The sequence below is a fragment of the Euprymna scolopes genome, chromosome 46 (genome assembly GCF_053919585.1).
Source record: "Euprymna scolopes isolate OS-2025 chromosome 46, ASM5391958v1, whole genome shotgun sequence".
In the NCBI taxonomy this organism is placed as follows: domain Eukaryota; kingdom Metazoa; phylum Mollusca; class Cephalopoda; order Sepiida; family Sepiolidae; genus Euprymna; species Euprymna scolopes.
The window spans coordinates 146,972,858-146,987,209 of record NC_136527.1 but is presented as its reverse complement, the minus strand read 5'-3'; the positions used below and the strand labels follow the sequence as shown (position 1 = coordinate 146,987,209).

Sequence of the window (14,352 nt, the reverse complement as noted above, 5' to 3'; positions counted from 1 at the left end):
TAACAGGAGTGATTCATGTTCGGCCATCTTTCAAGCTGCATCTCTCAACAGATTTTCCAATAAAAGTATTTACATACTTTGTGGTCGCAATGTAAAGACCATCTGCTTATATAATAAGACAGACAATACGATAAAAATAAATACTAGACGTTTTATTTTAGTATAGACGTTGTTGCTTTTATAACTTGTATCGTTTTTTCGCAAGTTTTTTCTTTAAAGAATTGTGTATATGTATTTCTTTAAGTTTTTATTCGTCTTAATTTAAAAAAAATAATAAAAGTATTTGCTCATCAAATTTTTTAGAGACTTTTTTTAAAAATGATTTTATACTTTCTTATATTGTATTATATTATTTCTTTTCATTCTATTATGACAATATTAATTAAGAATAGTTTTTAAATGATTTTATATTTTCTTATATTGTATTATATTATTTCTTTTCATTCTATTATGACAATATTAATTAAGAATAGTTTTTAAATGATTTTATATTTTCTTATATTGTATTATATTATTTATTTTCACTCTATTATTACAATATTCATTAAGAATAGTTTTTAAATGATTTTATACTTTCTTATATTGTATTATATTATTTATTTTCACTCTATTATGACAATATTAATTAAGAATAGTTTTTAAATGATTTTATACTTTTTTATATTGTATTATATTATTTATTTTCACTCTATTATGACAATATTAATTAAGAATAGTTTTTAAATGATTTTATACTTTTTTGTATTGTATTATATTATTCCTTTTCACTGTATTATGACAATATTCATTAAGAATAGTTTTTAAATGATTTTATACTTTCTTATATTGTATTATATTATCCCTTTTCACTCTATTATGACAATATTAATTAAGAATAGTTTTTAAATGATTTTATACTTTCTTATATTGTATTATATTATTCCTTTTCACTGTATTATGACAATATTCATTAAGAATAGTTTTTAAATGATTTTATACTTTTTTATATTGTATTATAGTCTTCCTTTTCACTATCTTATGACAATATTCATTAAGAATAATTTTAAAAGATTTTATACTTTATATTGTATTATATTCTTCCTTTTCACTCTATTTGGACAATATTCATTAAGAATAGTTTTTAAATGATGTTATACTTTCTTATATTGTACTAGCATTTCAGCCCGGCGTTGCCCGGGTGTATGGAGGTGTATGCTGAGAAAAACAAAAAAAGAGTAAATTCTTTTTTAATTTGACCCCTTAAAATTTATAGTTTCGGGCTCAAATCACTTTATTAAATTAGATCCAGGTTCAAGGAACCTATGTCTAAAATTTCAAGTGTCTAGACCCAAAATTATCGGAGGAGTTTGGTAGAGTTCTTAAAGGTCAAATCGTTGAAATTTGACCCCTTAAAAGCCAAATTTCTGGCTGACACCCGTCACATCGATTTTCCCAAATCTCAGTACCCGGTATTTCAAATTTCGAGTCTATAGACTAAAAATTGACAGAGTTATTGCGTAGGGAAATGTACACAGACAGACACGTTCACTTTTATAGATAAACAAAAATATATACGTATACATAAATATATATGGAAACGATTAATGTTCATTGTAACCTTTTTACGCAAATATTTCGCAAGTATAAATCATGTAGAATATCTGCATGAATATAATTACCCATAATAGTTAACTAAAGGTGATCACCGTATAAGAAAACTGAAAAAACTAATAGGGAATTAATTAAAAATGAATGTTTAAAAGAATATGCAAATTAGTTAGATCTTTTGCTAATGAATGCAATTCGATAACTCATATATAAGAAAATTGTATTTTCTTTTTAAATAAATAGAAAAATAGGGTTTTTAATATGAATATCACTACACACCAAAGGAATACGGAATTATAGGTATAAAGATTAAATTATTTCCTTTTCATTCTATTATGACAATATTCATTAAGAATAGTTTTTAAATGATTTTATACATTCTTATATTGTATTATATTATTTCCTTTCAACTCTATTATGACAATATTAAGAATAGTTTTTAAATGATTTTATACTTTCTTATATTGTATTATATTCTTCTTTTCACTCTATTATGACAATATTAATTAAGAATAGTTTTTAAATGATTTTATACTTTCTTATATTGTATTATATTCTTCTTTTCACTCTATTATGACAATATTAATTAAGAATAGTTTTTAAATGATTTTATACTTTCTTATATTGTATTATATTATTTCTTTTCATTCTATTATGACAATATTCATTAAGAATAGTTTTTAAATGATTTTATACTTTCTTATATTGTATTATATTATTCCTTTTCATTCTATTATGACAATATTCATTAAGAATAGTTTTTAAATGATTTTATACTTTTTCATATTGTATTATAGTCTTCCTTTTTACTCTATTATGACAATATTAATTAAGAATAGTTTTTAAATGATTTTATACTTTTTTATATTGTATTATATTCTTCTTTTCACTCTATTATGACAATATTAATTAAGAATAGTTTTTAAATGATTTTATACTTTTTTATATTGTATTATATTATTTCTTTTCACTCTATTATGACAATATTAATTAAGAATAGTTTTTAAATGATTTTATACTTTCTTATATTGTATTATATTATTTCTTTTCACTCTATTATGACAATATTAAGAATAGTTTTTAAATGATTTTATACTTTTTTATATTGTATTATATTCTTCCTTTTTACTCTATTATGACAATATTAATTAAGAATAGTTTTTAAATGATTTATACTTTCTTATATTGTATTATATTCTTCCTTTTTACTCTATTATGACAATACTAATTAAGAATAATTTTAAATGATTTTATACTTTCTTATATTGTATTATATTCTTCCTTTTTACTCTATTATGACAATATTAATTAAGAATAATTTTAAATGATTTATACTTTCTTATATTGTATTATATTCTTCCTTTTTACTCTATTATGACAATACTAATTAAGAATAATTTTAAATGATTTTATACTTTCTTATATTGTATTATATTCTTCCTTTTTACTCTATTATGACAATATTAATTAAGTCATTTTTAGCTCCTGATATTTTGTTATCTTTTCCTGTTCAGGCTTCTTCTATATTACATTGTCTGATTTGATGACCCTTTCTTTTATGTATCTGCCCAGCTGTATTTCTTTGTCATAGAACAATTTTGTCATTTTCTGTTTGATGTGCTTCATAATGCCAGATGTTCAATGATCTGTAAAGTTGAATCTCTCCAAAGACATTAACAAGAATGTGGGCTTTTCTTCTTTTTTTTCTATTTTTCTTAACAGTTTATTATTCATTTTTCTTATCATAAGTCAGGGTGAGGCATCCTACCAGATACCGAGCATTCACCTGCGATTTCATACATTCCAACCGAGAAATCGCTGTAACATTTCTTTTCTGTGTTCATGTGGCTTTTCCCTTTTTTCACTTTCTTCTTTCATTTTACTTCAGTCGAAGTTCTCTGAAATCAAGGGGCCCCCTACATGTAACTAAGACAGATTTTTGAGAAGAATATCCATACACATTACAAGAATGTGCCTTTTCCCCAGAATGAGTTTTCATATGGCTCGCTAAATTTGATCTTTGAGAACAAGAATATAAACACACTTGATAAGAATATGGCTTTTCCCCAGTATGAGTTCTCATGTGTAAGTAAGACAGATTTTCGAGAACAAGAACACCTTAAAAGAATGAGGCTGGGTATGGGGCAGCCAAACCAGCTGCCAACATTGCTCCGCTTTTTATTGAAACCAACAGAGAGCTCTTTTTAGTATCCTCGCTGTTCCCTTAAGTGCAATTGTCTGGATCTCTTTCACTTTTTTGTTTTATTTTACTTCAGTCGAAGTTCTCAGAAATCAAGGGGCCCACAACCTGGGGCTAACACTTGAACTCTATATGAGATACATAGATATTCGAATGTTCCACTTAAGTTCTTTATCTAATATGGGTTAGCCATAGTGAGGAGATATTATTTGGGCAGCAAATACTATGTGATTTTGAATATTTGAGGACATAATTTTCCTCTCCCCAATTAACCATTTTCATATATTGTATTATATCTTTCATTTTGGTCCTTTAGTCTTACTGAATTCCAAGACAAGAATTTATCTAGTCTGGTGGAGTATCCAGCTTCGTGCTGTTACTTGAGATAACATCACTTGGAGAAGGTGCACCATTCCTCGTAAAAGCTAATATTGATAAACCATAGCAAGATCTTATTTTCTTATTTAGGCAGCGAATACTATGTGATTTTGAATATTTGGTCAGGGTTTACTTCTTTGGAAAAAGTATACTCATGACAGGTTGTTTTGACAAACATATGGCTCACTAAATGACAAGAATATGGTTTTTCACTTTTTTAAATTTTCTTCCTTTGAATATGGCTTTTCCCCAGTATGTATTTCTTTGTCATAGAACACTGTCATGTTTTTTGTTTCATAATCCCAGATGTTCAACGATCTGTCAAGTTGAATCTCTCAAAAGATCTTCCAATCGACATTGACACGAATGTAGGCTTTCCCTCTTTTCTATTTCTTATCTTTTGTTTAAGTATGAGACATGGCAAAAATTCATTATTTTATACATTTCAACAGAGAGATTGTTTTAATATTTACCTTTGAGTGCAATTGTTTAAATCTCCTTTTCACTTGGTTTCCCTGTTTTAATGGCTTTATGAGTTATCCTATGTTTCACTAAGTCTGATTTTTTACAACAAGAATATCCACACACTTGACAACAATGTGGCTTTTCCCCAGCATGTGTCCTCATATGTTTTATTAAATTTGATTTTTGAGGGGAAGAATATTCACACATTTGGCAACAATATGGCTTTTCCCCAGTATGAGTTCTCATATGTGTAACTAAGACAGATTTTTGAGAGGAAGAATATTCACACATTTGACAGGAATATGGCTTTTCCCCAGTATGAGTTCTCATATGCTTCACTAAATTCGATCTTAGCGAAAAATTATATCCACACACTTGACAAGAATGTGGCTTTTCCCCAGTGTGAGTTCTCATATGGTTTATTAAATGTGATTTTCGAGAAAAAGAATATCCACAGACTTGACAAATATGTGGCTTTTCCCCAGTGTGAGTTCTCACATGGTCCACTAAATGTGATTTTGTAGAGCAAGAATATTCACAGACTTGACAAGAATGTGGCTTTTCTCCAGTATGTCTTCTCATATGTGTCACTAAGGCTGATTTGTGTGAACAAGAATATCCACAAACTTCACAAGAATGAGGCTTTTCTCCAGTGTGAGTTCTCATATGTCTCACTAAGTTTGATTTTTTAGAACAAGAATATCTACAAACTTCACAAGAATGTGGCTTTTCCACAGTGTGGGTTTTCATATGACCTACTAAATTTGATTTGTCAGAACAAGAATATCCACACACTTTACAAGAATATGGCTTTTCCCCAGTGTGAATTCTCATATGTGTCACTAACCTTGATACTGAAGAACACGAATAGCCACAGACTTGACAAGAATGTGGCTTTTCCACCGTGTCAGTCCTCATATTGTTCATTAAAGTTCATTTATTAAAACAAGAATATCCGCACACTTCACGTCTTTTTATTCCAATTATCTTAATAATTTGTTCAAGCTGAGGATGCAGCACTTCTTCGGGGTTTGCATCACATTTGGGACAATTGTCTTCGGCAGCATTTTCCCATTACATCTCAATCCGCCACCCACACGACAACACAGACTATGCATTTTCTCAACCAACCGGTAACTTTGTGAAAGTCCTTATTTATTTCTCACTATCTCCTTGCAGTCCGTGCCGATAAACCATGATTTAAAGTATACAACAAAATCGCACATTACGTTTTTCTACCCTAACTTAATTCAATTTCAGAAACCACGAAACGATCACATATTTTTTCTTCCCAAACTGTCAACTGTCGCAGTTTCTATGATATTCGTATTCCTTTTCACAAACATTCTTCAGGTTATTTCGGCATAAGCATCTTTTCTCTCTCTCTCACTTATTGACCATTCTATCTCATATTCTCAAGAGTTTCCCCGTTCATCAGTGGTGCACAGTGTCTGTCACTGCGGACCGGCAGAGAGATCACATATCTATGATATTCGTATTCTCACATGCCTTTTCCATGGCATCTCACGCAGACACACCCAGTGTCTCGTTAAATTTTTGACCACTCAATTCTTCATGCCTTTACTCCATACATTTCAACCGAGACATCTTTTTGAAATGCTATGTCAAAGAAAATTGTTACTTTTCTACAAGAACCATAGATTGGTTACATATGTTGCTGATTTCTTATATTTGAACCTTTTTCCACACATTTTTACAAACATTTATATTACCTTCAAGTCGTGTTATGTTTTCACCACTGGTTAGCAAAATTCATTAACTAGTATTGTCCAGTATAATAAATTTTCTCACAGATGTAGTGTCCCAAATAAAGTAATAACAGTTTACAGATCAATGTTTAAAGATTAAAATTGAATCAATCTAAGGCTGATTTGTGAAACTTCCACAAACTTCACAAGAATATGGCTTTTCACATTTTTTTGTTTTATTTTACTTCAGTCGAAGTTCTCAGAAATCAAGGGACCCACGACCTGGGGCTAACACTTGATCTCTATATGAAATACATAGATATTCGAATGTTTCATTTAAGTTCTTTATCTCTCAAACACTGAGTAAGTAAAGAAATTTAGAACAATTTTCCTCTCCCCAATTAACCATTTTTATACAATGTCGTATATCTTTCATGTTGGTCTCTTGGTCTTACTGGGTTCCAGGACAAGAATTTATCTAGTCTGGTGGAGTATCCAGCTTCGTGCTATTACTTGAGCTAATATCACTTGGAGAAGGTGCACCATTCCTTGGAAAAGCTGTGGAGTAGCCGTAGTGAGGAGATCTTATTTGGGCTGCGAATATCCACACACTTCACAAGAATATGGCTTTTCCCCAGTGTGAGTTCTCATGTTTCATTAAGTCTAATTTTTAAGAACAAGAATATCCACAAACTTTACCAAAATGCGGCTTTTCCCATCGTTAGTTTTCATATTAATCACAAAAGTTTATGAAAACAAGAACATCCACACACTTTACAAAAATGTTTCTATTTTTCAGTGTGAGTACCTATATGTTTTACTCAATTGTATCTGGCAAAACGATTATATCCACAAACACACACACGTTCTATGTGCGGCACTATACAGATGACAAACATCTACCAATTTCGTCATATATTTCAACCAAGGTATGTTTTTAAAATGCTATTGCAAATAATTTAACGTTCATAAGGTGTTACTTTTCTTAAAAATAATTTTAGAGCTATTTTTTTTCGATATTAAAGGAAATATAGATTTGTTAAAAGTCACATACTTATATTTGAACATTACACACATTTTTGCAAACAAAGACTATATTTTCTAACTTGACAGAGATTAAGTCGATACAAGTGTTGCTCAATGTATTATCTAGTTAAAATATTGTTTTGTTATGATTTTCATCATAATGAGAACAGATATATTTATATATACCATACTACAATATATATATATATATATATATATATATATATATATATATATATATATATAAATGTAATTCTTATATATAGACGGCTACAAATACTATAACAATCATGTTAGACACGTTAAAAAGAGTCTTAAATCTAATAGGGTCCATCTATATGTTTAAGCTCCACTTGGTCATATTTCTACAATCTTGCATCCGCATGCCTGTTTTCATGTCGTGTTATATTTTCCCCACTGTTTAGCTAAATTCATTAAATTCAATTGTTCAGGTGTCGTGGAGTGTTCCAAACAAAATTCATTAAATCGTATAATAAATTTTCTCACATATGTCGCTGTAGTGTTCCAAATAATGTCATGCCTGTTTATATCTTAATATTTAAAGATATTGATCCTCCATTAACATTGAAATAGGGTTCAATCAGGAACATCTGTAAAAAATAATGAAGTTCAATATTTTAGTATTTGCATTCAAATATTAGTATTCCGTTTTTTATTGCTGTCAATATTATTAGATTGAACTACAACATGTAGATTTATTTTTATTGTTATTGCTGTCAATATTATTAGATTGAACTACAACATGTAGATTTATTTTTATTGTTATTGCTGTCAATATTATTAGATTGAACTACAACATGTAGATTTATTTTTTTTGTTATTGCTGTCAATATTATTAGATTGAACTACATGTAGATTAATTTTTATTGTTATTGTTGTCAATATTATTAGATTGAACCACAACATGTAGATTTATTTTTATTGTTATTGCTGTCAATATTATTAGATTGAACTACAAAATGTAGATTTATTTTTTTTGTTATTGCTGTCAATATTATTAGATTGAACTACAACATGTAGATTTATTTTTATTGTTATTGCTGTCAATATTATTAGATTGAACTACAACATGTAGATTTATTTTTATTGTTATTGCTGTCAATATTATTAGATTGAACTACATGTAGATTTATTTTTATTGTTATTGCTGTCAATATTATTAGATTGAACCACAACATGTAGATTTATTTTTATTGTTATTGCTGTCAATATTATTAGATTGAACCACAACATGTAGATTTATTTTTATTGTTATTGCTGTCAATATTATTAGATTGAACCACAACATGTAGATTTATTTTTATTGTTATTGCTGTCAATATTATTAAATTGAACTACAACGTGTAGATTTATTTTTATTGTTATTGCTGTCAATATTATTAGATTGAACCACAACATGTAGATTTATTTTTATTGTTATTGCTGTCAATATTATTAAATTGAACTACAACATGTAGATTTATTTTTATTGTTATTGCTGTCAATATTATTAGATTGAACTACAACATGTAGATTTATTTTTATTGTTATTGCTGTCAATATTATTAGATTGAACTACAACATGTAGATTTATTTTTATTGTTATTGCTGTCAATATTATTAGATTGAACCAAAACATGTAGATTTATTTTTTTTGTTATTGCTGTCAATATTATTAGATTGAACTACAACATGTAGATTTATTTTTATTGTTATTGTTGTCAATATTATTAGATTGAACCAAAACATGTAGATTTATTTTTATTGTTATTGCTGTCAATATTATTAGATTGAACCACATGTAGATTTATTTTTATTGTTATTGCTGTCAATATTATTAGATTGAACCACATGTAGATTTATTTTTTTTGTTATTGCTGTCAATATTATTAGATTGAACTACAACATGTAGATTTATTTTTATTGTTATTGCTGTCAATATTATTAGATTGAACTACAACATGTAGATTTATTTTTATTGTTATTGCTGTCAATATTATTAGATTGAACCACATGTAGATTTATTTTTATTGTTATTGCTTTCAATATTATTAAATTGAACTACAACATGTAGATTTATTTTTATTGTTATTGCTGTCAATATTATTAGATTGAACTACAACATGTAGATTTATTTTTATTGTTATTGCTGTCAATATTATTAAATTGAACTACAACATGTAGATTTATTTTTATTGTTATTGCTGTCAATATTATTAGATTGAACCACAACATGTAGATTTATTTTTATTGTTATTGCTGTCAATATTATTAGATTGAACCACAACATGTAGATTTATTTTTTTGTTATTGCTGTCAATATTATTAGATTGAACCACAACATGTAGATTTATTTTTATTGTTATTGCTGTCAATATTATTAGATTGAACTACAACATGTAGATTTATGTTTATTGTTATTGCTGTAAATATTATTAAATTGAACTACAACATGTAGATTTTTTTTATTGTTATTGCTGTAAATATTATTAAATTGAACCACGACATGTAGATGTATTTTTATTGTTATTGATGTCAATATTATTCGATTGAACTACAACATGTAGATTTATTTTTATTGTTATTGCTGTCAATATTATTAGATTGAACCACAACATGTAGATTTATTTTTATTGTTATGGCTGTCAATATTATTCGATTGAACTACAACATGTAGATTTATTTTTATTGTTATTGCAGTCAATATTATTCGATTGAACTACAACATGTAGATTTATTTTAATTGTTATTGCTGTCAATATTATTAGATTGAACCACAACATGTAGATTTATTTTTATTGTTATTGTTGTCAATATTATTAAATTGAACTACAACATGTAGATTTATTTTTATTGTTATTGCTGTCAATATTATTAGATTGAACCACAACATGTATATTTATTTTTATTGTTATTGCTGTCAATATTATTAGATTGAACCACAACATGTAGATTTATTTTTATTGTTATTGCTGTCAATATTATTAGAATGAACAACAACATGTAGATTTATTTTTATTGTTATTGCTGTCAATATTATTAGATTGAACTACAACATGTAGATTTATTTTTATTGTTATTGCTGTCAATATTATTAGATTTAACCACAACATGTAGATTTATTTTTATTGTTATTGCTGACAATATTATTAGATTGAACCACAACATGTAGATTTATTTTTATTGTTATTGCTGTCAATATTATTAGAATGAACAACAACATGTAGATTTATTTTTATTGTTATTGCTGTCAATATTATTAGATTGAACTACAACATGTAGATTTATTTTTATTGTTATTGCTGTCAATATTATTAGATTTAACCACAACATGTAGATTTATTTTTATTGTTATTGCTGACAATATTATTAGATTGAACCACAACATGTAGATTTATTTTTATTGTTATTGCTTTCAATATTATTAGATTGAACCGCAACATGTAGATTTATTTGTATTGCTGTCAATATTATAAGATTGAACCACAACATGTAGATTTATTTTTATTGTTATTGCTTTCAATATTATTAGATTACAACATGCAGATTTATTTTTGTTGATATTGTTGTCAATATTATTAGATTGAACCACAACATGTAGATTCATTTTTATTGTTATTGCTTTCAATATTATTAGATTGAACCGCAACATGTAGATTTATTTGTATTGGTATTGCTGTCAATATTATTAGATTGAACCGCAACATGTAGATTTATTTTTATTGTTATTGCTGTCAATATTATTCGATTGAACTACATGTAGATTTATTTTTATTGTTATTGCTGTCAATATTATTAGATTGAACCACAACATGTAGATTTATTTTTATTGTTATTGCTGTCAATATTATTAGATTGAACCACATGTAGATTTATTTTTATTGTTATTGCTGTCAATATTATTAGATTGAACCAAAACATGTAGATTTATTTTTATTGTTATTGCTGTCAATATTATTCGATTGAACTACATGTAGATTTATTTTTATTGTTATTGCTGTCAATATTATTAGATTGAACCAAAACATGTAGATTTATTTTTATTGTTATTGCTGTCAATATTATTAGATTGAACCACATGTAGATTTATTTTTATTGTTATTGCTGTCAATATTATTAGATTGAACCACATGTAGATTTATTTTTTTTGTTATTGCTGTCAATATTATTAGATTGAACTACAACATGTAGATTTATTTTTATTGTTATTGCTGTCAATATTATTAGATTGAACTACAACATGTAGATTTATTTTTATTGTTATTGCTGTCAATATTATTAGATTGAACCACATGTAGATTTATTTTTATTGTTATTGCTTTCAATATTATTAAATTGAACTACAACATGTAGATTTATTTTTATTGTTATTGCTGTCAATATTATTAGATTGAACTACAACATGTAGATTTATTTTTATTGTTATTGCTGTCAATATTATTAAATTGAACTACAACATGTAGATTTATTTTTATTGTTATTGCTGTCAATATTATTAGATTGAACCACAACATGTAGATTTATTTTTATTGTTATTGCTGTCAATATTATTAGATTGAACCACAACATGTAGATTTATTTTTTTGTTATTGCTGTCAATATTATTAGATTGAACCACAACATGTAGATTTATTTTTATTGTTATTGCTGTCAATATTATTAGATTGAACTACAACATGTAGATTTATGTTTATTGTTATTGCTGTAAATATTATTAAATTGAACTACAACATGTAGATTTTTTTTATTGTTATTGCTGTAAATATTATTAAATTGAACCACGACATGTAGATGTATTTTTATTGTTATTGATGTCAATATTATTCGATTGAACTACAACATGTAGATTTATTTTTATTGTTATTGCTGTCAATATTATTAGATTGAACCACAACATGTAGATTTATTTTTATTGTTATTGCTGTCAATATTATTCGATTGAACTACAACATGTAGATTTATTTTTATTGTTATTGCTGTCAATATTATTCGATTGAACTACAACATGTAGATTTATTTTAATTGTTATTGCTGTCAATATTATTAGATTGAACCACAACATGTAGATTTATTTTTATTGTTATTGTTGTCAATATTATTAAATTGAACTACAACATGTAGATTTATTTTTATTGTTATTGCTGTCAATATTATTAGATTGAACCACAACATGTATATTTATTTTTATTGTTATTGCTGTCAATATTATTAGATTGAACCACAACATGTAGATTTATTTTTATTGTTATTGCTGTCAATATTATTAGAATGAACAACAACATGTAGATTTATTTTTATTGTTATTGCTGTCAATATTATTAGATTGAACTACAACATGTAGATTTATTTTTATTGTTATTGCTGTCAATATTATTAGATTTAACCACAACATGTAGATTTATTTTTATTGTTATTGCTGACAATATTATTAGATTGAACCACAACATGTAGATTTATTTTTATTGTTATTGCTGTCAATATTATTAGAATGAACAACAACATGTAGATTTATTTTTATTGTTATTGCTGTCAATATTATTAGATTGAACTACAACATGTAGATTTATTTTTATTGTTATTGCTGTCAATATTATTAGATTTAACCACAACATGTAGATTTATTTTTATTGTTATTGCTGACAATATTATTAGATTGAACCACAACATGTAGATTTATTTTTATTGTTATTGCTTTCAATATTATTAGATTGAACCGCAACATGTAGATTTATTTGTATTGCTGTCAATATTATAAGATTGAACCACAACATGTAGATTTATTTTTATTGTTATTGCTGTCATAATTATTAGATTACAACATGCAGATTTATTTTTGTTGATATTGTTGTCAATATTATTAGATTGAACCACAACATGTAGATTCATTTTTATTGTTATTGCTTTCAATATTATTAGATTGAACCACAACATGTAGATTTATTTTTATTGTTATTGTTGTCAATATTATTAAATTGAACTACAACATGTAGATTTATTTTTATTGTTATTGCTGTCAATATTATTAGATTGAACCACAACATGTATATTTATTTTTATTGTTATTGCTGTCAATATTATTAGATTGAACCACAACATGTAGATTTATTTTTATTGTTATTGCTGTCAATATTATTAGAATGAACAACAACATGTAGATTTATTTTTATTGTTATTGCTGTCAATATTATTAGATTGAACTACAACATGTAGATTTATTTTTATTGTTATTGCTGTCAATATTATTAGATTTAACCACAACATGTAGATTTATTTTTATTGTTATTGCTGACAATATTATTAGATTGAACCACAACATGTAGATTTATTTTTATTGTTATTGCTGTCAATATTATTAGAATGAACAACAACATGTAGATTTATTTTTATTGTTATTGCTGTCAATATTATTAGATTGAACTACAACATGTAGATTTATTTTTATTGTTATTGCTGTCAATATTATTAGATTTAACCACAACATGTAGATTTATTTTTATTGTTATTGCTGACAATATTATTAGATTGAACCACAACATGTAGATTTATTTTTATTGTTATTGCTTTCAATATTATTAGATTGAACCGCAACATGTAGATTTATTTGTATTGCTGTCAATATTATAAGATTGAACCACAACATGTAGATTTATTTTTATTGTTATTGCTGTCATAATTATTAGATTACAACATGCAGATTTATTTTTGTTGATATTGTTGTCAATATTATTAGATTGAACCACAACATGTAGATTCATTTTTATTGTTATTGCTTTCAATATTATTAGATTGAACCGCAACATGTAGATTTATTTGTATTGGTATTGCTGTCAATATTATTAGATTGAACCGCAACATGTAGATTTATTTTTATTGTTATTGCTGTCAATATTATTCGATTGAACTACATGTAGATTTATTTTTATTGTTATTGCTGTCAATATTATTAGATTGAACCACAACATGTAGATTTATTTTTATTGTTATTGC

General features: G+C 26.1%; 1 long non-coding RNA gene across 1 annotated transcript in view; it reads right to left on the bottom strand.

Annotated features, from left to right (window-relative positions):
- Nucleotides 1–3,028: 3,028 nt before the first annotated feature.
- The window catches only part of LOC145271161 (uncharacterized), a 56,041-nt gene continuing 44,717 nt past the window's right edge, over nucleotides 3,029–14,352 (bottom strand). The window contains exon 2 of the long non-coding RNA XR_013865717.1: nucleotides 3,029–7,976. This is a non-coding gene — a long non-coding RNA (uncharacterized LOC145271161). The remainder of the gene's footprint in view (nucleotides 7,977–14,352) is intronic.